The sequence below is a fragment of the Chrysochloris asiatica genome, unplaced genomic scaffold, assembly GCF_000296735.1.
Source record: "Chrysochloris asiatica unplaced genomic scaffold, ChrAsi1.0 scaffold00154, whole genome shotgun sequence".
Classification (NCBI taxonomy): domain Eukaryota; kingdom Metazoa; phylum Chordata; class Mammalia; order Afrosoricida; family Chrysochloridae; genus Chrysochloris; species Chrysochloris asiatica.
In genome coordinates, this window is record NW_006408672.1 from 5,626,671 (window position 1) to 5,651,969 (window position 25,299).

Genomic DNA, 25,299 nt, shown 5'->3' on the forward strand with positions numbered 1-25,299 from the left:
GAAAACTATATAGAGACAGTAAAAGATTAGTGGTGGCCAACAGTTCAGAGAAAGAAGACGAGAAGTGATTAGTCGAAGGACAGAGGCAGTGAAGCTATACTGTGTGGTTCTGTAGTGCATCTTTCCAAAGAGTAAACCATACTGCAGACTATGAACTTTCATAATATTGAATGAAAATAGAATGGTCAACCATTTGATATCAAAAGGGCTGCATTTACCTAAGGTCAAAGATCGAAAACGTTACCAAAGAAGGGGCAATGGAAACAAACAACACAGGGAGAAAGTGGGATAAATGAGCTTACATTGAGGTGACTGAAGTCAATAAGATGAAAAAAGGATGTGTTGTGCTGGATGTAAAGTTGATGATCTCTGCAAACCTTCACCCAATTCACTATATATATATAGTTGTGTTTTGTTTTGTTTTCCCCCCAAAAGAATGCATCAGTGTTGGCGTATCAATTTCAACAAATGTATTACAGGAGCGCAAGTTGCTAATAGGACAAACTTGGGTAGAGGGAGGAACTTAATGTACTTTCTGCTCAATTTTTTGTAACTCTAAAAGTTCTCTCAGAAGAAAAAGTGACTATACTAGAATGTCATGGGTTATTCTTGTCTTAAAATTTTATCAGTTGTTGCTACTCCATTTCTATAATTAAACCAGCAGAGGATAATTGTCATTTGTCTGAAAGGACATTTTTCAAGAAACAAACTTTAATATAAAACATCTAAGATGATTTGCAAAAATAGATTCATTTGCCTATTTAGTATTTATACTTAAGACATAGCAGTGTATAACGTGATCTCTAATCAGATAAAAGCTTCCTTATGCCAGAAACTCACAAATGGCTTCGAAATGACTGCATGCTTATATTCTATATGAGTGGCTTGTTGTTGTTGTTGTTAATTGCATTTGAATTGGTGCCAACTCATAGAGACCCTGTGGCTGATGAGTTTGAACTGCTGGCCTTGAGGCTAGCCGTCCAGTGTTTATCCTACAGTGTCACACCAGTTTTAAATGAGCAGTCTTATTATTAGCATGTGGATTCTGAAAATACATTTAGCTAATGTGATTGATGAAGTAAACTAAGTAGCTCTCCCATTCCCTTGAAAAGGAAGTGAGAACCTTAGTATGAGTGGGTCAATGAAAGTAATTTTTGCTTCATGTTTGGTCATCATTGTTTGTAAGGACAAGTTCATGTGTAGAAAATGATGCCATTTCCTTTATTATAACATCACATTCATTTAACTGTGTGTGTGTGATGGATTATAGATCATGGAGGAACATGAGCGTTAATACCAGCTGCTATTGAGTCAATTCTGACTCACAGTGACCCTGTAGTTTAGAGTAGAACTGCGCCTTACGGTTTCCAAGACTGTCATTATTTACGAGTGCAGACTAGTCTTTTTCCAGCCGAGTGGTTTTTAGGTTCTAGTCACCCAACCTTGCAGTTGGCAGTCCAATACTGAACCCATATAGCACTAGGGCTCCTGAAAATCTACATATAAGATATGTTCAAGTGATGAGGCACCCAGGCACTATTTTCTTTTTCCTTAAGAGTGGTTTTCAGCTATATGCACAATTAATACTATCCAGATTGTTTTAGGGCTAATGTTCAACAATATAATCTCGCTGAAAGAAATTACCACAATGTAGTATTCTGTTTTGTGTTTGTTTTTCCCTAAGGTTTTTACCTGCTGAGGATACAGCAAATATGTTCTGTCCAATCTCTCTAATAAGGATGCCTTACTCCTCATGTTGCATAACTCTGTAAAGAAAAGTGGTTACTTCTTTTTATCCTACTTAAATAAATGAATAACCACCAAAATAACTGAACCCTTTGGCATTGAACGAATAGCATGGGCCCCTGAGATTATTAGATTCACTGACTCCTACCCATCATTGAACATCAGAACATTGACGCCAATATGCTATAAAATCATGACTTCCTTGTATGTGGTCATTTAGCAGTCTTGCATTTTTAAAGTCAATATTAGAAAATTTGATAGTTTGGACAATTCTTTAAATTTATATTTTTTATTACATTGACCAGTTTTTCTAAGATGCCTACTTTTCTAGTTTGTTGGATGTAAATATAGCTCAACTCTGGGTGTACTGCCTATAAAAACAAAGTACCCGAAAAAAAAAAAAAAAACCACACGAAAATTGTGCACAGAAGGAACCACACTGCCATGCTTAAGAGAGTGCAAAACAGATATAAAAGATGTTTATAATGAAGAGACACAGAATTATGACCTTAAAGGTATCTTGAACTTAGGTTACTGGGTTTGTTTTTAGTTCTTTTTCTGTGCACAAGTTTTGTGTGGGCTCTTATTATGTGTGTGCTTTTTTCTGATTACCCATACCAAGCATTTGGGCTCCCTTAAAAATGACAGAAACTGCCTGCTGGTCCCTGTTCATTGATGGCACAACTGTTGTTGTTGTTGTTAAGTGCCATTGAATCAGTTCCAGTGTATAACACCCTGTATTAGGAATGGCTGATGGGTTTGAACGTCCCTGCCCCCAATCTTTCATTTCAAACTGACTTTGTACTTTGTTGTCTGATCCAGTGCTTATCCTACAGTGCTACACCAGGACTGCCGAGTTTTTCATACCACGTTAATTTTTTTTTGTTATTTGTCCTCCGCTCAGTTCTGACTCGAATAATTTCTGTTAGTTTATCATTAATTATTACTTTGTCAATCAGTTATTAAGGAGCTCTATGGGTCGGAACCGACTCGATGCTACTTAACAACAACAACAACAGTAGTTTAGTAGGAGTCCTGGTGTGGCGTTGTGAGCTAATGCGTCAGACTGCAAAGTCATTTGAACTGTAAGGTCAGTGGTTCAAGCTCACCAGCTACTCCTTGGAAACCCTATACAGGGTTGCTATGGATTGGAATCGACTTGATGGCACTTAACAACAACAACAGAGTAGCTTAGTGGTTACAAATTGGGCTGCAAACCACAAGGTCAGCAGTTCGAAACTACCAGCTGTTCTGCGGGAAATAGATGAAGCTTTCTGCTCCCATAAAGATTTACAGCCTCAGAAACCCTGTGCAAGGTTGCTATGAGTTGGAACCGATTCTACAATATGTAACAACAACAATAACAATCAGTTATTTTTATCAATATTTTTTCCATGGGTCTTTAGTACTCACAGAAGCAGCAGTCAAGAAATCAAACTTATGTATTGCATTAGACAAATCTGCTGCACAAGACCTTTTTAAAATGTTGAAGAGCAAAGATGTCAGCTTGAGGACTAAGGTACACCTGACCCAAGCCATGATATTTTCAGTAACCTCATATGCATGTGAAAGCTGGACAGTGATTAAGGAAGACCTTAGAAGAATTGATGCTTTTGAGTTATGTTGTTGGAGGAGATATTCAGAGTGCCATGGGTTGCCAAAAGAACCAATAGATCTATTTTGGAGGAAGTGCAGCCAGAGTGCTCCTTGGAGACTAAGATGGCCAAACTTCGTCTCTCATTCTTTGGACATATTGTCAGGAGGGAGCAGTTGCTGGAGAAGGATATCATGTTTGGTAAGGTGGAGGGACAGACAAAGAGAGGAAGACCCCCAATGAGATAGATTGGCCAAGTGGCAGCATCGATGGATTCAAGCGTGGCAAAAGTAGTGAGGTTGGCCCAAGATCGGCAGTGTTTCATTCTGCTGTGAGTCAGTGCCGACTCAATGACCCTTAACAAAAACAAATAAAACAAAATTTAAAGACTTCATGCTTTCAACAGGGTGCTTGTAAATGGCAATTTCTCCCATTTTCACTACCTATAACTTGGAGCTTCCCTTGATACTCATAAAAACTTTAGTCCTTCTTCTGGTCAGTGCCAACTTTATTTCTCCCGTTTAGAGTTGTTCTGACTAATGCTATGACTAACTAATGTTCTGACTAACCACATGCCATTCATAAAGCGATTTGTTCAGAACAGGTGACAATGTAGATAATAATGATCATGTGATACAGCTGAAAGAGAGTGGTTGAAGAGTCCGATGGTCCCTGTCTCTTCCTGGAGTGTCTGAAGGGATAGCTAAGGTCCTCGTGGGTCAGTCTGAAGTGTATGGATCAAGAATAATGGTAATCAATCCCCAATGGCTGGATGCATTCATGGGTTGACTGTACACTTGTTCACTAGGCAGAGAGAGAAGGGAAAGCTTCTCGCATTCAGCGGATTCACCACTGACATCTCAGTAAGGAGTCTCAGCTTGCATTCTCCTAGTATCAGTTTTGCAAATTATCTGTAATATGGGAACTTAGGCATCTAAATTGATGAAAAAAGGTGGAAAAAAAAGCTTTATAAAGTCATAACCATGTGGTCAGGACTTTGTGCTAGGAGTAGCGCATTATATTCAAGGTTCAAATGATTGACTGTTGTTGTTATGTGCCGTGGAGTCAGTTCTGACTCATAGCGACCCTGCATAGGGTTTCTGATGCTGTAAATCTTTACAGGAGCAGAAAGCCTCATCTTTCTCCCGTGGAATGACTGGTAATTTCGAACTTCTGATCAATTCATAACCACTAAGCTACCAGAGTTCCTTTATGCTACCAGATAGACTGTTGACAGGGATTAAAGCTGGGAACTCATGAAGAACTAGGGCTTTGATCTTCACCCAATCCACTGAGACAGCTGAAATTTCATGAGAAGGTGACAAGAATATTCGAAACCAAATGCAAATAAATGTTTAACTTTCAACTCCAGCTTCTGCCCAGAGGCCTTGCAAGCACAGGAAAAAAGACTGCTGGCTTCTACACTGGAAAATGTTGATTTTTACAGAATATTCAGATGTGGATGGCTAAAATTTGAACTGTAGTATCTTACTTATTCAATTATTAAATAGCTGATGGCGTTTTAAATAAGATGTCAACGACAGATACGTATTTAGTCGAGATAGTATTATTTGGAGGCTCCATTAGAATTTGGAAGGATTTATCAAATGCTAAATTAAATATTTTGTGATAAAGACCATGCAATCCTAGGATTTCAGTAATGCAGTGAGTTGTGGGGCACATGCCATCTTCTGTCTTTAATCCACTGATGCTAATAAAGTATTGTATAAAGCCTAAACAACATAGAAAACATTTTAAGCATGAATGCATATAATTGTGAATGTCTCATTAGAAAATCAGTGTGTGGGTTCACATATATATTGGGAAAAATAGGTACTTAGAGCTCTGGTAGCGTAGTGGTTACGAATCGGGCTGCAAACCTTAAGGTCAGCGGTTCGAAACTACCAGCTGCTCCGCAGGAGAAAGATGAGGCTTTCTACTCCCGTAAAGATTTACACCCTCGGAAACCTTATACAGGGTCGCTATGGGTCGGAACTGACTCGATGGCACATAACAACATAACAACAAGATGAGTTCTAGCTCAGATTTTGTCCTGAAAATTATGTACTTTGGGCTCAGACATGGCTCTAAAAATGGATGGATTAGAAGCTAGGTTATGTTAAGATACTTTTCCAGTTAAAGGTCTGTGATCTTGTTTAATTGGTGAGGTTATCACAGGTTATTAATAACTATAACTCATAACAATTATTATGATGTTGCTCCTAAAGTTATTTTATCTCTTTTGTGTGTATGTTGTTGTCATTAATCTTTTTTTAAGTAAAAGAATTCTACTACCTTTCTTGTTTACATTTTTGGAAAAGATTGCATTCTCTGATGGACTCTTTGAATCACTTCTGTGATCACTTGTAATTTCAATTAATGTAATTAGTGTCTGTCATTTTTAGATGCCACATAATGTGATTGCTTCACCAAATGTTTTGCTACCACTTAGCGCCCAGCCTTCCTCCCTAGCTCAATGTTATGATTTTGTGATTGGAATATGAGTCTTCTATATAGAAATTTGCTTAGGGACAAACTGGAGATTACATAGATATTGAGGAGCTGATGTTTCTCTTGGAAGTGTGTGAGATATTTCTTATGAAGGGTGGAATTTGAGCATGGATCTTGGCCCAGTATCCCTGTCTTCTTGGCAGAAATGATCAGCTGCATTTCCTGAAACATCTCTCTACTCCAAGGAGGTCTGCACTTAACAAGAACAGAAAAGTGCCGGGATAAATTGGCTTTGACCTTCATTCCAACCTTGGACCTGGCATTTCTGCATTCTCCATCATAGGAATCAGTCTTGACATATTCTTTAATCAACTCTACCTCTGGGACATTGAAGAGTCAAACAAGACCTTTCATTTCATCACTCCTTCCTGAAGAGAGGAATATGAAATTATTTGATTTATCTTTCAGCAAGGTACAAGAAATCCTCTCAGCAATTGTTCGTAATTCTCCCTGTAGTATTGATGTACTTAAGAAAGCTTCCTGAACCCCAAACTCATTGCTGTTGAGTCTACTGCAAGTCATAGCAACCCTATAAGATAGCGTGGAAGAACTAACTGACCCATAGGATCTCCAACGCTGTGATCTTTACAGAAGCAGACTGCCAAATCTTTATCCTGCTCAGCAGCCGTTATTATTGCTAAGTGTTGCTGAGTCACTTCCAGCTCATAGCGACCCTGAATAGGTTTTTGAAGAGCAGCTAGTGAGCTTGAAATGCTGACCTTGCAGTGCAAACTGACCTTGCGGCCTCGTGCATTAACCTGCAGTACCATATCAGAGTCAACTAGTAGGTTTAAATTGCTGACTTTTCATTTAGCAGGTAAACATGTTAACCACTGCATCTCTAGGGCTCCTGTAAGAAAGCTTGTAGAATTATTAGTAGTGACAGTGTTTGAATAAACATGAGGGCTTCAAAAAGTTTGTGGAAAAAGGAATTAGAAGATAATGAAATTTCTCCATTATCTTTTTGAAGCCCTTTGTATATCCCTTTAAACTTTCTTTTTTCTTCAACATTTAATTGAATTCCCTTATGAACCTGGTGGGAGTTTGGATCTAGCTCCAAGATCTCCTGTCTTTCTACTTTTTTTGTGTGGTATTATGCCTGTAGATCATCAGAATCTCCAAAATGGCTGTTGATACTCCCAGATTCATTGTTTTTTTTTTAACCCCCAGAGCTATTCCTGGACTGGGAAGTCTTGGAATCATTACTATGATAAGTTCCTCACAAATTTCTGGCAATATGTCACATTTCAGTGTCTTATGGCATCACCTTTTAGAGATCTGCTTTTTCTTTGAGAGATAGGGCTGGACATCGGATGTTTCTCAATTCTCAGGATGGAATGAAATCTAGACACACTGAGGCATTCAGAAGCCTTCCACAAATGGAAGCACCTCTCCCATGGTTCCTCCCATAACCATGCTGTTGTTGTTAAGTGCCGTCGAGTTGATTCTGACCCATAGCAATTCTGTATAGGGTTTCCACGGAGCAGCTGGTGAACTTGAACCACTGACCTTGCAGTTCAAACACAGTCTGACTCATTAGCCCACAGAACCACACCAGACCTCCTCCCATAACCATGGGTACCCTCTATTTTGATCTTTTTATTCTGCAGTTCCTCCTGATTCCGTATGCCCATGCTACTCATGACACACCTCCCTACATACCTGCCAGCTCTTATGAGATGGGAGTTGATGTCAGGCCTTGTCATTTCACTTTTGCACTAGATCTGAGCTAATTGCAAGATGCACTTTGATGTGCAAAATGTATATAATTCTTAGCATTCCCCAGGCCTGATCAGTGACCCAAGGACCAGATAAGTCACATACATAGGTCTTTCTTTCCTAATGAAAACAATTTCTCTCTTCAGTTTGCTTCAGGTATAATCCCTTACACACTAGCAGTTTCATTATATTCTTTACTTCTTAGTAACTGTGCTTTTCAAAACACAGCAAAACTCTTTCATTATTGAATTTTACTTGCATTAATCCTCTACTGTCTCATTGTACAAGCTCAGAATGATGCCTACTGATCAAATTCTGAGATTGCCAAACTCTGAGTTGCTTAGTAGTTACTTTGAACACCAGCCCATAAACTCACTGACTACCATGAGCCCTGTACATCACTTCACTACCGGAGTGCCACCTTCCCAGGGTGTTCATGCCTACAGGTCCCTTAAAGAATGGCATTCAAGATGGGACATACTATGATACCACTGGGCATTTATATTGTTTTTAAGTGCCTTCAAGTCAATTCCAACTCTTAGGTATCTGAGGAGCAGCTTGTGGATTTGAACTGCCACCTGTGTTTCGCAGCCCAGTGCTGGTCATGTATATATACCTACATATATGTTGTTGTTGTACTCCTGCTTTTAAAGCTCTGGATTGTAAAGTTGGTTTGAACCGCAAGGTTGGTGGTTCAAGCTTACCAGCTGCCTCTCAGAAACCTTATACAGGGCCAGTATGAGTCAGAGCCAATTCACTGGCACTTTACAACAACAACCTATGTTGTTGTTAGATGCTGTTGAATCAATTCTGACTCAGAGCGACCCAGTGGGTTTGAACCACCAACCTTGTGGTTAGCAGTCCAGTGCTTATCCTATAGTGCCACGCCAGGACTCACTCACTGTCTCTCTCCCTCCCTCCCTCTCTGTCTCTGTCTCTCTCTCTCTATATATATATGTGTGTGTCTGTGTGTCTATGTGTGTGTATATGCATATGTTTATATGTATGTTGTTGTTAAGTGCCTTTCATGTTGGTACCAACTCATAGCGATCCTGTATACGGTTTCCAAGGAGCAATTAATTGGTGGGTTAGAACCACCAACCTTGCAGTTCAAACTGACCTTGAAGTCCAGTGTATATCCTATAGCGCCACCCTAGGTCTCCTTTATAAGCAAAGACATATTAAAATCTTCGAAGGTGGCACTCCGATAGTGAAGTGATCTTTTTTATCTCTTTCTTTGAATCTATCAATTTTTGTACCATATGTTTTGAAGCTCTTTTGTTTGGGGCATACACATTTAGGACTATTATTTTATTTTATTTTTTTAACTTTTTATGTGATTTGAGTGAAGGTTTACAGAGCAGATCATCAGTTTTACATCCAACAAATCGTATACACAAAACCCTGTATAGGATCACTGAGAATCAGAATTGGCTCAATGACATCTAACAACAACATATATCTTTTTCTAAGGAGCTCTGGTAGTGTAGTGGATTATGGGCTGGGATGCTAACTGCAGTGTCAGTAGTTCGAATCTACCAGTTACTCCATGGGAGAAAGATGAGACTTTCTGTTCCCATAAAGATTTACAACCTTGGAAAACTTATATAGGGTTGCTGTGAGTTGAGACTGACTCGAAGGCAAACAACCACCAGCACCATATCTGTATTTATACCTGTGCCTCTATCTATTTTGGTTTGGTTGGTGATTTTCTTTCATAAATGAGGCAGTTCCCTTCCTGATGAAAGCTGTTGCTGATGCCATCTCTGACTGAGTCAATGGGTTAGGCACCAGTTCACAAAGTTATAAGGTCAAGACCTAGTCAGTTAATATTTCCGGATTTCATCTCCCTCATCCCAGTTCTGTATGCTAGCTTTAGCTTCCAGGTCTTTTAGGAGACTTCAACATTGGTGCCCATCAGCAGTGTTTTTCTTCATCTGCCTCAGACTATGCAGTTATTATATTGGTTCATGAGAACTTAGAGCCAGTTTGCCAACCACAGAAACGTCCACATTTTTTTTTTTTAAACCTGGATTTTTATCTTTCTCTTTGTTCCTTTCTATTGTCTCCTATCCATCTCCTTGGCTCGTCTGAGAATTGAAGGAGACGGAATGGTGTTGGGAAAAGATAAGAAGGGATAGATGAAGAAGGTGTTGGAGATGCAATGGGAGAAAGGAGGAACAGGGTGGGCCTTGTATTCCATTTAAACTGTGAACCTCATTGGTGCCTATGGGTATATTCGTGGCCTTTAATTTTGGAAGTTTTTATATTTTAAATGTGACTTCTTGCGAGTTGAGTGTCCATTCAGCCAATGGAAATCAAACAGTTAACATAATCTATCCTCAACCCAGAAACTAGTGAATACTTAAGATGGTACAGTGTGTGCTTGTATCATTTGTACTGCAGCTTGGGACCATTATGCCTGAATCTCACTGTTTTGAACTCTGGTAGCTTACCATTTATAAAATGGACTCTTGGCAAATACAGTATGGGCTTCATAAACATCCTTTTAGTATTCCATTTTGTACATGTCTGAATTTTGAAATGGTCATCCTTCAGTAGATCATATCCAATAAGTCATTTTTTGACTTTTTTTTTTTTTTGCTTTATAAAGTTTTATGACAAGTTTAATTCGAGTCTGTCTTCTAGTCCCAATTTTAATCATCAGTTCCATGTATGACATTGCTTTTTCAGTGCTCTGATATCCATGAGCAGTATGTGGGAAGACGATCACTTTCTTTCCTTAAAGGTGGTCATTCTGTGTTCTGACCACCGCCCCACTGGGTCTAGGGTATTGGGTCTACTTGCTGTGTTTTGGTCCACATCATCTGTTCTAGACACACACATTTTGCTTGTAGGTATGTAGGCAGTGTTCAAGACACCCCTTTTAGTAAGAATTTCTGAGTAAGGCCCCCTTTGCTCATCTAACCAGATCTTACCGTCATGTACCTGGTGTGTGTACAGAACCATAATGACTGCAGATCCCTAAAATGTGTATTATTTGTGTCCATGTCTATCTCTCCACAATGCTACCTCTCTTCTGTGCTTAAATCTGTATTTTTTAGGTGTCTCTGGGGATCATTACAAAGGTTATATGTTTATAACATAGAACCTTGGAATTGTTTTAGTCTTGTGACTTCTGTTGTAGGACTTGCTGTAATTTTGGTTTCCAAATCTAATTTTTAAGCCTTTGTATGTTGTTCCATTTGGTACTAAAAGCAATTACAATGCTTACCTACTGAAAGTCAAAGTGAAAACATTTGATAAAGGTGATTTTTAATCTGTGGCGTTTGAAGAAACCTCTCAATATTTAAGTGTAATTATGAGTAGTAATTCCTCTTTTCTACCTAAAGATTTGGATTTTGACACAAAGTTTGCCATTGAAATGTATGCCCGAAAATTGACTTATGAGAGTTACTTTGTAGAGCTTTATTATACATATGCAGTGCCCAGGATGATAGTCCATCAGAGGAGGGTGTAAGCAAGTACTATTAAATACTGGGTTTTAGAACATTAATCCTAAACCACAGAATGACATTTATGTAAAGTATCTTGTGACTCATCTGCATTTCACTAGCATTTGCTAATCTTACCAGCATATAGAAGCAGAGAATTAAAAGTAAGAAGCAGAGCAAATAAGTTACATTCTGCGGTACTCTGAGAGTATAACATTTCCCTTGGGAAGTGAAAATATGTGTGTGACTCAAATATTTATAATTTTAAAAAGGAAAAATGAAAGGAAAGGTATTTCACTTTATGAAGTCACTGTTAAGTTTTTTAAAAAAGCCTAAGAATAAATTAATATTAGCTATGTATTTCCCAATTTAGTGCCTTCTCATCTGTTTCATGGTAAAATGATCAGATTCAGATTCTAGTGTACCCTAGGAAGATTGTATACCAAGTGGGTTCCTCTAGCATTGGAAAATGACATAGTAGCAGTGTTGTTGTTGTTAAGTGCCATTGAGTTGGTTCCAATTCATAGCAACCCTGTATAGGGTGTCCAAGGAGCAGCTGGTGAGTTTGAACTGCTGACCTTGTGGTTCAAACTGACCTGGCGGTCCAGTGCAATATCCCACAACGTCACTCAGGAAGTCACCATTTTAGAAAGAGTGACCAGTTGCCATAGATGTTATTCTGACTCGTGGTTACTCTCATATGCATTAAGGGAGAACGGTGCTTCACAGGGATTTAAATGGCTGAATTTTAGAGAGTAAGTACAGGACTTTTCTTCTGAGGTGCCTCTGGGTGTACTTTCAAGTAGCAGATACACTTGTTAACTCTTTGTACCACCCAGGCCTTTTTTTCTACTCCGTCTTTGTCTAGAAGCTCCAGTGAAAACTGTTTAGCCTCATAACAGCATGTGAGTTTCCACTGACAGATGGGTAGTGGATGTGCTTGAGGTGCACTGGCTTCCAACATGGGAGATGAGAATTCTACCACCGAACCTCCACTACCCTGTCATCTGAATTTGTTGTTATTATTAGGCACCATTGCACAGTTCTGACTGGTGCCTAATGGAACACTGCTCAGCCCTGCACCAACCTCACGATCATTGCTACACTTAAGAATATTGCTGGTGTTACTGTGCCAATCCAACTCTCTGGTGGTCTTCTTCTTTTTCACTGATGCTCCATTTACCAAGCGTGATGTCCCCCTCCAGGGACAGGGCCCTCCTGATAACAAGCCTGAAGTATAACAGATGAAGTCTGTTCGTCCTGGCTTCCTGGGAGCGTTTTGATTGTAATTCTTCCAATGTAGATTGCTTTGTTCTTTGGGCAATCCTTGATAATTTTAATATTCTCCTCCAACACTATAATTCAAATGTATCAATTCTTCTAAGGCCTTCTTATTCACTCTCCAACTTAAGCATGCGTATGAGGCTATTGAAAACACCATTGCTTGGATCAGGCGTACCTTAATCCTCAAGCTAACATCTTTGCTCTTCAACACTTTAAAAAGGTCTTGTACAGAAGATTTGTCTAATGCAATATGTTGTTTGATTTCTTAACTGCTGCTTCCATGAGTGTTGATGGTTGATCTAAGCTAAGAATGAAGTCTTCGACAACTTCAATTTTTTATCCATTGATAAGAATGTTGTTTATTGGCTCAGTGGTGAGGATTTTGTTTTCTTTACATTGAGATGCAATCCATACTGAAGGCTGTGGCCTTTGATTTTCATCAGCAAACAAGGTTGTATCATCTGCATATCGCAGGTTGTTAATGAGTCTTCCTCCAATCCTGATGCCACTTTTTTCTTCATAGAACCCAGCTTCTCAGATTATGTGCTCAGCATACAGATTGAGTAAGTATGGTGAAAGAATACAACCCTGGCCCATACCTTTACTAATTTTAAACCATCAGTGTTCCCTTGTTGTGTTCCAACAACTGCTTCTTGGTCTATATTCAGGTTCCTCTTGAGCACAATTAAATGTTCCAAAATGCTCATTCTCCGCAGTGTTGTCCATAGTTTGTTACGATGCACACACTTGAAAGCCTCTACATAGTCAATAAAGCACAGGTAAATACCTTTCTGGTTTTTTTCTTTTTCCAGTCAGGGTCCATTTGGCATCAGTAAGTACATCCCTTGTTCCATATCCTTGTCTGAATCCTGTTTGAAATTCTGGCAGTTCCTTACCAATGTACTTGTGCAGTGTTCTTAACAAAAATTTACTTGAATGCAACATTACACCCTTGTAAATATCACTTAAAACAAAACTTAGAACACTTCCATCTCCAGTCACTACATAAAATTCCCATGTGTCCATTACCATTCAGTATTCAGCTCGCCACCCCACAATTTGCTTTCTATGGTCATCACAGGGGAATTTTACTTGTTCCTGGACTTCGTATTAATATAGTCCAACTGTGTACATGCGCTAGTGCTTGGTTTCTTTTTCTCAGAATGCTGTTTTAGAGTCATACAAGATCTTGCCTGCTTCAGAAGTTTAGTCCTTTAATTTTTAATTTAATTATTATTTTTTCCCCTTTCTTCTGGTGTTAGACTTTTGGGCTGTTTCCACTGTTTGGCTAATGTGACTAAGGCTTCTAAGAATACTTTTGTAAAAATCTTTCTGTGGACATATGTTAGTATTTCTCTAGGATAAATACTGGGAATAGAATTGCATATTTAGTTTTATCAAGAACTTCAAATAAGATGCCACTTTAACAACTCATAAAATGTATGATAGTTCTTTTTGTTTCACCGCCTCTTCATTTTTTCTATAACTTGATGCCATTGAATTGATTTTGACTCATAGGGATCCCAGTTTTTCAGAGGAGAACTGTGTTCTAGAGAGTTGTCATAGTCGTGACCTTTGGAAAGCAGTTCACAAGACTTGTCTCCCAAAGAACCTCTAGGTTGTTTGGAATCCATGACCTTTCTGTCAGTAGTCAAATGCTTAAAAGTACACCACCCAGGGAGTCCTGTTTTGTTATGGTCAGTATTTATTCTTTTAACCATGCTCAAAGTCCTGGTGTGGTGCTGTAGGATAAGTACTGGATTGCTAACAATAATGTTGGTTTAAACCCACCAGCCAGCCACCCCTTGGAAAACCATATGGAATCACTGTAAGTCAGTGCCTATTGTACAACAGTAAGCAGCAACAACACTATGCATACTGTTGTAGTTCAGTGCCATTGAGTCTGTTCCTACTCATAGTAACCCTTTATAGGATTTTTGGTACTATAAATCTTTGTGGTAGCAGAAAGCCTCATCTTTCTCTTGAGGAGTAGCTGGTAAGCTTGGATTGCTGATCTTGTGGCCACAGTCCATTGCTTAGTCTACAGAACCACCAAGCTCCTCAGCATGTATATAATGATAATTTAATGTGGTTTTGATTTGCATTGGTCTAATTACTAATGATGATGAGCACTGTGTTATAGTTTTTATTAGTGTCTTATCTTACTGCATTTAGCAAATCTGCTGCAGAAGACCTCTTCGACGTGTTAAAAAGTAAAGATGTCACTGTGAGGACAAAGATGTGCCTGACTCAAGCCATATTTTCAATTGCCTTATATGCACGTACAAGCTGAAAAATGAATGAAAAAGAGCAGGAAAGAATTGATGCATTTGAATTATGGTGCTGGTGAGGAATACTGAATATGACACCTACTCCCAGAAAAAGGAACTCATTTGTGTTGGAAGAATTCCAGCCAGAATGTGCCTTAGAAGCCAGGATGGCAAGACTTTAATGTCATGTACTTTGGACATGTTATCAGGAAAGGGACAGTATGCTTGGTAAAGTAGAAGGTCAGCAAAAAAAGAAAAAGACCATAAACTGGAAGGACTGTCACAGTGGCTGCCAACAGTTAGCTCAAACATAGCCTAGATTGTGAAGGTAGTGCAGGACTAGGCAGTGTTTTGTTCTGTTGGAATAAGGTTGCAGTGAATTTAACCTGACTCCACTGCACATAACAACAAAATGCATTCTTTTGTGGTGGTGGTGGTTATGTGCTATGGAGTTGGTTCTGACTCATAGCGACCCTGTACAGTGTTTCTGAGGCTGTAAATCTTTATGGGAGCAGAAAGCCTTATCTTTCTCCTGCGGAACAGCTGGTAGTTTTGAACTGCTGACCTTGACGTAACCACTACACTAGAATGTTTCATTTGGCAAGAAAATCTTTTGTTAACTTTTTTAAATAGTCTATTTGAACCACAACCTGGGAGGTTCAAACTCACCAGCTGCTCCGCAGAAACCCTTATACAGGGTTACTGTGGGTTGGAACTGACTTGATTGCACTTACAACAACAGACCCTTTAGATCTCTTTGTGCTTTATAGTCTAGCCACCAGTTTTATAATGTTGTAGGAAAGTCAGTTATTGTTATTTTTATATTTCCTCTGAAAATCACATGGTTGTTTTTCTGGCTACTTTTAAGATTTTCTCTCTATCTTTGGTTTTTAGCAGTTTGTATATAATGTGCGTACAGTGGCTTTTATTTGTTAAAGGAATTATTATGATTATGGCTTGCTGAGATTCCTAGATAACATATGATGCTATCTTTTATCAATTTATAAAACTGTTGTTGTTGTTGTTGTTGTTAAGTGCTGTCGAGTCAATTCCGACCCATAGCGACCCTGTACAGGGTTTCCGAGGGTGTAAATCTTTACAGGAGTAGAAAGCCTCATCTTTCTCCCACTGAACAGCTGGTAGTTTTGAACTGCTGACCTTGCGGTTCACAGCCCGATTCGTAACCACTATGCTACCAGAGCTCCTTACTTTATATATATAACTTACATTTATAAAACTATTGACTATTATTTCTCCAAATGCTTTTTTCTGCTTTATCTCTTTCCTCGTTGTCTAGAATATCCCTCAGGTCTTGATTTCTTTGTGTGTTTTTTTTGTTGTTGTTGTTTATTCCTTACTTTTTATCCTCTTTCTGCCGCAGTTTAAATCACTTCTAATGACCAGCCTTTGATATCACTGGTTATCTTCTTTACTAGATCCTGTCTGCTGTTAAACCCATCAAATGAATTCTTGCACTCTGATAACGTATGATTCCATTCGGACATTTGTATCTGATTCTTGTTTTTACTCTTTTCAGGTTTTCTGTTGAGGAAAATCCCTCCTACGTTCACCTGTTTTCCATATTTTCCTCTAGGTCTTATAGTTATTTTAAGATCCATGGGTCGGAACCGACTCGAAGGCACTTAACAACAACAACAACAATGGTAATTCAAATGTTTGGGCAATTTCCACATTAACTTCCATTCACTGCTTCGTCTTTTAAACATGGGCCCCACTTTCTTATTTCTCTGTGTATCTTGTGGTTTTAAAATCTTATTTTATGCACAGCGTAGTGTTGGAATTGAAGTAAGGGGTCTTTACTTTTTGATAAGTGTTTTCCTCTTCTGTCAGGCTGGTGATATTGTTCTGAAACAATCTAAGATGCAGTTGGACTGGATCTGGACTCTTGCAACTTTAGATTTTGTTTACCATGAGCTTCATACAATGTGGACATAGGGGAATCCGATTTGTGCTTTCAGAAGGGCTTGGAATGTGAATTCCACCAGACTGTTTAGGGAGTTCTGGTGTGGCACTGTAGGATAAGCGCTGGTTGGCAGTATTGGTTTGAACCACAACGTGGGTGGTTCAAACTCACCAGCTGCTCCTTGGAAATCCTATACAGGGTTGCTTTGGGTCAGAGCCCACTTGGCGGCACTTAATAACAACAACAGACCCTTTAGATCTCTTTGTTCTTTATAGGCTAGCCACCAGCTCTATAAGTCACAGGTAATGCCTCTCTGGATGCAGCTTTTTAGTGTCTGTGAAGTTCTCTTAGTTCTCCAGGCCCATCCCTCTCTTTCTGCTCTGGGGAGAGCTCTTTTGCCTGAGTGCACTGCCCCTGCTTGAGTGAGGGGCTGTGACACACATGGTACATGTCTAAGGATACTTGCAGACATTGGTGGCTGCCATCCCCATCTCCCAGCTTTTAACATGTATTTTGTGCACTGAAGTTATTTTTGCCTCCTTACTTTCCTGCCTTTTGCTACTCTTAATTGTGCATAGTGTGTGCTATTTTTGTATTTTAAATTTTATGATATCTTGCTACATTGCTGTCTTAAATCCTGTTTGAAAATAGGGAATATAGTAAAACAAATATGTGGAGAAAAAAATCATAAACCCAATGTAAAGGAAAGAGGTTAGAGGTCATGTCTCATTGATACAATTTGTATCTCTCTAGCAAGGCTGCTAAGGGTGTCTTCCATTGTATTATGTTGTATGTGTTAAAGATAAGTCGCTTAAAGAAAAAAATAGAATAGAATACATGAATGGGTTTCCAGTCCTCTTGTTTTTTGACAGAGTTGCATGTTGGACCCACCTCCTGTGCCCATGACACCTCCGCTTTTAAAGCCTGAAAGAAACCTTACTAAGTTGGAACAAGCCACCCATCTGGATTTAGTTATCAATTGTTTTACCCAAGTTCTCTGGGAATCTCAGCCCTTGGGGACCCTGAGACCCATGGGAAGGTACAGTGCCTATCAGGGGCTAATCAATGAGGTTCGGGTGTAACCTGTCATGCTGTAGAAGGGGGAGTCTCTGTTTTCAGGCAGCTCATTGTCTAGGCTATGCTAAGTGAACTTGAGGTGATAATCTCTGATCATTCAACTCATTGTTGAAAAGTAGCCAGTCAGGTTTTGTATTGGGTAGACTAGCATCTCCTAAGACTCAGGTCCACCTAGAAACTCAGGTGTAACCTTACTTGTAAATAATATCTTTGTGATTAGTTAAGATGCGCTCATACAGGATTAGGGAGGGCCCTAAATTCAATGACTGGTATCCATATAAGAAGTTCATGTGAAGACATACATACAGGATAAAGGTCACAAAACAATGGAGGCTGAGATTAAAGTGACACAGGTACAAGCTTAGGAAAACCAAGGATTTCTGGGAGTCACCAGAAATTGGAAGAAATGAGGGCGGATCCTCTCTTAGAACCTTCAAGGGCAGAATGGCCTTTCTATTACTTGGACTTTGGACTTCTAGACTCCTAATTGAATGGTTTAAAATCATGAAAGTTGTGCACCAGGGTTGTATCTTTTCACCATACTTATTCAATCTGTATGTTCAGTAAATAATCTTAGAATTTGGATTATATGAAAAAGAACATGGCATTAGGACTGAAGGGAGGACTCAGTAAAACCTGTGATATGTACAACCTTTATGGATTGTACTTCAATGTAAAAAAGAAAAACAACAAAATCTTCACAACTGACCAAATTTAACATCATGGTAAACAGAAAAGACTGAAGTTACCAAAGACTTCATTGTGCTTGGATGCATACCCAATACTCATGGAAGCAGCAGTCAAGACTTCAAAAAACATATTGCATCAGGCAAATCTGTTGCAAAAGACCTCTATAGATGGTAGTTTGAGGACTAAGATATACTTGACCCAAGCTATAGTATTTTCAAATATGCTTGTGAAGGTTGGACAGTGAATCAGGAAGACCTTAGAAGAATTGATACATTTGAATTTTGAAAAGTTGGCAAATAATATTGTTAGTATTTTGGACTGCCAAAAGAACAAGCAAATCTGCCATGGAAGAAGGTAGTGATAATGTTCCTTAGAAACCAGGATGGTGATTTTTCTCATTTAAATTTTATGCCAATTTGACAGTTTCTCATAAGGCCGGAAGAATAAACTGAGCATATGTTCTGAGGCATGTTGTTTGGAAGGACCAGTCCCTAGAGAAGGACATTATGCTTGGTAATGTGGAGGGCCAGTGAAAAAGAGGGAGACCCCAATAGGATGGGCTGACACTGCAACAGCGATGATGAACTCAAACATAACAATTGTGAGAAGGGTACGGTACTGGGCTCTTGTTTTCTTCTGTTGTGTATTGAATTAGAACCAACAGGATGGCACCTACCAACAGCAACAGCAAACTGTGAGGGAATAGCTTTATGGTGTTTGAAGTTCCCCAATTTGTTGTATTTTACTATAGCAGCCCTAGGAAACTAATACAGGTATATGTCAAACTGTTATCAAAAAGTATGTTGTCAAGGTATGGTTAGGCTTCCTTTTTTTCTACCTTTTTGTATTTCTTTACAATGTGAAAGATTTACAATGTGAAAGATATTAATTTTATATTAAAACAATGTAACATTGAACCATTTTGGGCAAAAGTAGAGATTGGTTTATACTCTGTAGGAAAGGAACTGTGATTCTTGATATTCTACCTTTTCCATAAGATTCCATGTGTAATTGCCTCTAATATCTCCTTGGACATGTAGCTTGGGGTGTCTCTGCATTGACCATTGTCCATGGGCAAAGCAAAGAGTGCCCTAAATTGTAGAAGAACTCAACCCATGGTGAATGAGGCCGTCTGTGCATTCTGGGTCTTTGGTGCTGTAGTTCTCTAGTATTGATATAACAAAAATACCACAAGTAGGTGGTTTTACCAAATACAATGCCTTCTTTCACTGTTTGGGAGGCTAGAAGTCTGAATTTAGGATTCTGGCTCTAGGGGAAGGCTTCCTCTTCATCATCATCTTGAGGGAAATCTCTTCATCTTGTTTCCTGGTTTCTTGGCAATCTGTATAAATGGGTATCAACTTCCCCCATCTCCTTACTCCTTTGCTAATTTATTTCTTTTATATAACAAAAGAGATTGAAGCAAGATAATGCTATACTAATCCTGCCTCTTAAGATAACAAAGACAACCCATTTCCAGCTAGGATTATAACCTCAGGCATCTTGTTGTTGTTGTTAGGTGCCATCGATTCTGTACCAACTCATAGCAACCCTATGCACAACAGGGCCAACCTCACAATTGTTGCCATGCTTGAGCCCATTGATACTGCCACTTTGGCAATCCATCTCGCTGGGGGTCTTCCTCTTTTTCTCTGACCCTCCACCTTGTTGTTGTTGTTAGATGCCATTGAGTCAAACCATGATATCCCTCTCCAGTGACTGGTCCACCTTGACAAAATGTCTGAAATATGAGAGATGAAGTCTGGCCATCCTGGCATCCAAGTAGTACTCTGGCTGCACTTCTTCCAACACAGATCTGTTTGTTCTTTTGGCAACCCATGGAACTTTCATTATTCTCCTCCAACACTGTAACTCAAATTAGGATTTGCAACATATAATTCGGGGGGTGCGATTTCATTCATAACAGGAGGATTAACCCAAGCTTATTGTCTTTTCTTCTTGTTGTTCTTAGTCAAATAAACAAATTGATATTTAAAAAAAAAAACCCAAAATTTGGAGCATGTCCTAAAACACCATGTGTTTTAATAAAGCTAGCCGTATATTTTTGCTGACTCGAGGGCACCTAACAACAACAACAACATTTTTATTAATCTGCTCACTTTATTCTTCCTGCCTTATGAGAAACTGTCATATTGGCATAAAATTTAGATGAGAAAAAATATGGTGTGTGCACAGCATCTGACAGAAGAAGGAGGGTAGTTTGTATGCATTGTGCAATCATTGTGTGAAGAGCCAAAAATAGTTTATATATCAGAAATGGAAAACGAAATTGGAAGAAAAATATTATTCTATATTATCAGAAGTAGCAGAGCAAGGGTTGTACTTTAATAGAGAGGACAGTCTCATAGAAAGTAACAAAGGTCTCTTGGAAGCTGAATTTTAATGCTTTCCAACTTGAGTTTCTGATCTTTTTTAAATCAATACAACTCTGTGAGATTCGCTGTGTCTGTAAGAGCTGGGTCTGGCACAGCTCTAAACACAATGGAAAATGAAGTAATCAACAAGACAGGGTTCCTAGGTGGTACAAATAGTTAATGTGCATGGCTGCTAACCAAAGGTTGGATGATTGACTCCACTCAGAGAAAGATTTGTTGTTGTTATGTGTCGCCGAATTGGTTCTGACCCATAATGACCCTGTATAGGGTTTCCGAGGAGCTGCTGAATAGGTAGGGGAGAGAAAGAGAAAAAAGGTCTAGTATACTTCCCAAGGAGTTCTGGTGTGGCACTGTGGGCTAATGTGTCAGACTGCAAAGTCGTTTGAACTGCAAGGTCGGTGGTTTAAGCTCACCAGCCACTTCTTGGAAACCCTATACAGGGTCGCTATGGGTCGGAATCGACTCGACGGCACTTAACAACTATACTTCCCAAGATTCAGCCAATGAAAACTCTATGACACCCACACAGCATCTCCATGAGTCAATTCAACTGGACAGCAACTACACTGGAAACAAAATACACCAAACCCCCTGTCCACAGTGAAGTTGACATTCCAGCGAGGGGTTGACAGAGGATGGGCAAATCAATAAATAATCCATTATGTTAAATCAACAATAATCCATTATGTTAAAAAGTAACAAGAAGGGCAAGTTGAGTTTGGTGTATAATGAGACTTACTATTCAATGGTGGTGGTGGTGGTGTGCCACAAAGTCAGTTCTGACTCATAGCGACCCTGTACAGGGTTTCCAAGGCTATAAATCTTTACAGGAGCAGAAAGCCTCATGGGTCTCCTGTGGAACAGTTGGTAGTTTCAAACTGTTGGCTTTGAAGTTAGAAGCCCTACATGTAACCACTATATAGGAAATAAAAATATTAGATGCATTCCTTAAAGTGAGGCCTTTTAGGTTGCGTGCCCTTTGAAGTGAATAACTGATGAAAATGGCTCCATTCCCGCTACTGTCAGTCTGGATGGCCAGCTCAATCCAATGAGCTCCCAGAGAGAGCCGTCCATGGTCTTGCCACCCTTCATGGTCAAAGTAAATTATGATTTATCATTATAATTTGATAGAAGGTTAGCAAAAGTAAAGAGTCCTGGCTTTGTAAAGTAAAGATTCCAGGTAGTTTGCTTTCTGTTTCTCCTGCTTCAGCATAAAGAGAAGGAGGAATTTAAGTTGTGAGCTAACTTGTTCAAGGACCATGAAATCAACAGGAGATAGAAGACAGGGACTCAGCTGTGAACAGCCAAAAGCCAGGACCAACGCTTTTAACTAGGCACAGGAGAATATAGAGTTTCTGGGGCCCTGACACTGTGAGGAACCCACGCTAAAAATATCTTTTTAATTTCTTTAAAATCAGATGAATATAATCCAGCCTAGATTGTATTCATCTTGTACCACCGTAATCATAAAATGCAATATTAGTGGCTTATTGTGGCAGAGATGTTCTTGGAAATATAATGTGCCTCTATCTTTGTATTCTGTTGTATTGTTTGGTATTTCTCCTTCTACTGATGAAAGGATGCTGTTGAATATGGGATCAATGTATGTCCACACCCCTCCCTCATGTACGTCAAAGAGATACCTACAGAGAGGTAGTGAAAACCAAGATTATCACTTTGCATGGTACCCAGCATTCAGTAGGTGTGCAACATTAAATTAATTTGTTTCTTCACTAAGTTATAGTGTCTCATCTTATTGGTCTGGTGTCTGGTCAACTCTCAAGTCATTGGAGCTTTGTGAGCCACATGGACCATCCAGTCTAAATGCCCAGCAGCCCTGACATGTCAGAATAGGTCTGTCCAAAGAGGAGAAGCCAGTGTACTAGATCTTATGATGCTTCTTCTCTACCCCAGATAATATTAATAATAATATAATTTGCTCTGGAGGCTGAGGAACACAGAGAATGTCAAAATCTAGGAAGTCTTGCTTTGGGAGCTGCTGGGACTTCAAGAAAGCACTGTAAAAAGGCTACACTCCTTGGTCCCTTTACTTATATGTATCCTAGCGTTTGATTTTCACGTCACCATCTTAACAACATAATACCTTAAGGTGTTATTGCAAAGACACTATGTTTGGAAGATGTGCTTGGGAAAAAACAGTCTCTCTGAATGAAAGTTTTGCTGTTATTTCCTTTTCTTCCCAGCAGACATTTTTCCCCTCAGAGAAATATTACATAGAGCAATTGCATGTTTGAGACAATGAGTTGTTTTATAAAGCATCCGGTGCCACACAATGCATGCTTTGAACAAAAGGGAGAATTAGAAATAATTTGGAACCCAGTTAAAGATAAATCTGCTCGTTCCATCCCATGATAAATGCAAATTACTTTTGAGTAGTGAAATGTCTACTGGATGGAGAGCAGCTGTGAGGAAAACCTAAATTATGATGGACTCAAGCTGGGAAAGGCAATGAGGACCTGGAGAGTTTTAAACTATTTAAGCGTAGTTAAGGGTCAAGTGTTTGGCCATTTCTGTTATTCATTGTAGAGTAGGTTGTATGGGATCCCTTTGATTGTGGTATTAAGATTTTATGATACTACTTTTCATATTTTACTTTCTCTGTGTGACAAGGCGTGTGTTTGACCATGGCATCCTGCCACCATCTCAGGATATTTTCCCAGCCATGACTGGCTCTTCCAAAGCAGCAATTTCATAGTATCCCCCATGCCAAATGCTTCTTTGCTGTCTCCTGTGCTTACGGCTGTCTAATTGGAAAACCCTGAACCATGAAATTTGGGACGATGGTCCTGTAACATATGTGCAAGTGGGAAAGGGATAAAAGCTAAATGATGCATTTAGTACAGGGGGGAGAGAGAACGGGCTTCAAGTAGGGACATCAGTGTCTGTGCTTTCAATCTGAGAGTTCATATTTTAGCTTCAAGTTTGTGCCTGTTTCATGAAGCTTCTCTTACCTGGCATTTAGGTTTCTGTAAAAGGACACTCCTGTTGTATATGTGTGTGTCAGAGAGTGCATGAGAGTATGAGTGTGAAATTGTGTGGTTGAGTGTGCAAGTGTGTGCTGCTGAGTGAGTATGTGTGAGTCTGTGATTGTGTGGGTAAGTGTGTGAGTATGTGTGAGTCTGTGATTGTGTGAGTAAGTGTGTGAGTATGTATGGGGGGGGGGGGGCACTGACAGGTGCTGCAATGGTCCAATTTTCCAAAATAAGGTCAGAGCCTGAAGTTTTAGAGGAAGATATGGTACCCAGATGTGGCAGTGATTGACTAGATGCCCTTTTCTCTCTTACAGTTAGATGTCCATTTTTTAAGAGAAGAATGTGACTGGAATCATGAGTCCTTCCACAGATAAGGGAATCCCGGATGCTGGCTGCTGTTTTTGTGCGTTTTGCAGACCCCAAGGCGCTGATTGTGAACATATGGCTGTTGATGATAATTCAGAAGCCATTTACAAGGCAGGGACAGCAATTGAGTTCTGTGGAAATAAGTTCCAATTTAAATCTGATATGTTACTTATCCTGGGGTGTTCCTTATGTGTGACTTATCTCTATGACAACAGTGTCAGGAGGAGTCTTTGTTACTGTCTTAGTGCTCTTTGGTTGGAATTGATGGCATTTGGATGATTGAAATCCGAGGCACGCTAGAACCAGCTCCAAGACTCATGAGCTGACCATCAAGCATTTATTATATAGCTGCAGATGGCTTCTTCTCCTTTCTCAAAGAGCAGAGCCTCTTCTTTGTTTTCTTCTCTGAGGCATAGTAAACTCTTACGGCACAAAATCCTAGTTAGCTACATCAGCCTTTCAATCATAAACAACCAGTACCCTCAGGAAATTAGAACAGGTCTGTCTGAGAGGAAACACTGGTATTTTGTTTGATATAAGAGAGTACCTGTAGAAAAAATCCACACCTCCTGGGTTCCTTGTCTCTACTTGTGTCCTGGTCTTGTGTCCTGACTTTTTTTTTTTTTTTAATTAAAAATGTTTTATACATTGTTATTTACCTCCGTCCCACTTATCCCATGCAAACATGTCTAATTATTTTCCTATCAGCCTTGTTCTTCCATTCCCCTCCCCTTTCTTGTGTACTGACCCCCTCCCCAGCAATCAAACTATCCTGTGTCTGTTCCCTACACAGTACTCCACCTTCCCCACCCCTTCCTCACCACCACCCCACATCCCAGTAACCAGCTAAGAATCCACTCCCCCACTTTAGTATGGGTTATTTTTCTTAGTCTTTTACAATAGTGGCCCTATACAGTATTTCTCCTTTTGTGACGGACTGATTTCATTCAGCATAATGTCCTCAAGGTACATCCACGTTATGTAGTTGCTTACTGCTTCCTTGTTCTTCAAGGTAGCATAATATTCCATTTTGTGTATGTACCACAGTTCATTTATGTATTCTTCAGTTGATGGGCACTTAGGCTGTTTCCATATTTTTGCTATTGTAAATAGTGCTGCTATGAACATTGGTGTTCATATATATACTCATGTTATGGCTCCTATTTCTTGTGGGTAAATACCAAGTAAAAAATTGCTGGATCATAAGGTATTTCTATTTCTAACCTTTTGAGGAAGCGCCATATTGCTTTCCAGAGAGGCTGGACCATTTTGCA

The 25,299-nt window shown here is 39.4% G+C and overlaps 1 protein-coding gene across 1 annotated transcript in view; it reads left to right on the top strand.

Moving 5' to 3' along the window:
• The window catches only part of DSCAM (Down syndrome cell adhesion molecule), an 888,132-nt gene that overhangs the window by 140,091 nt on the left and 722,742 nt on the right, over positions 1-25,299 (top strand). The gene's annotated exons all lie outside the window — the stretch shown is intronic.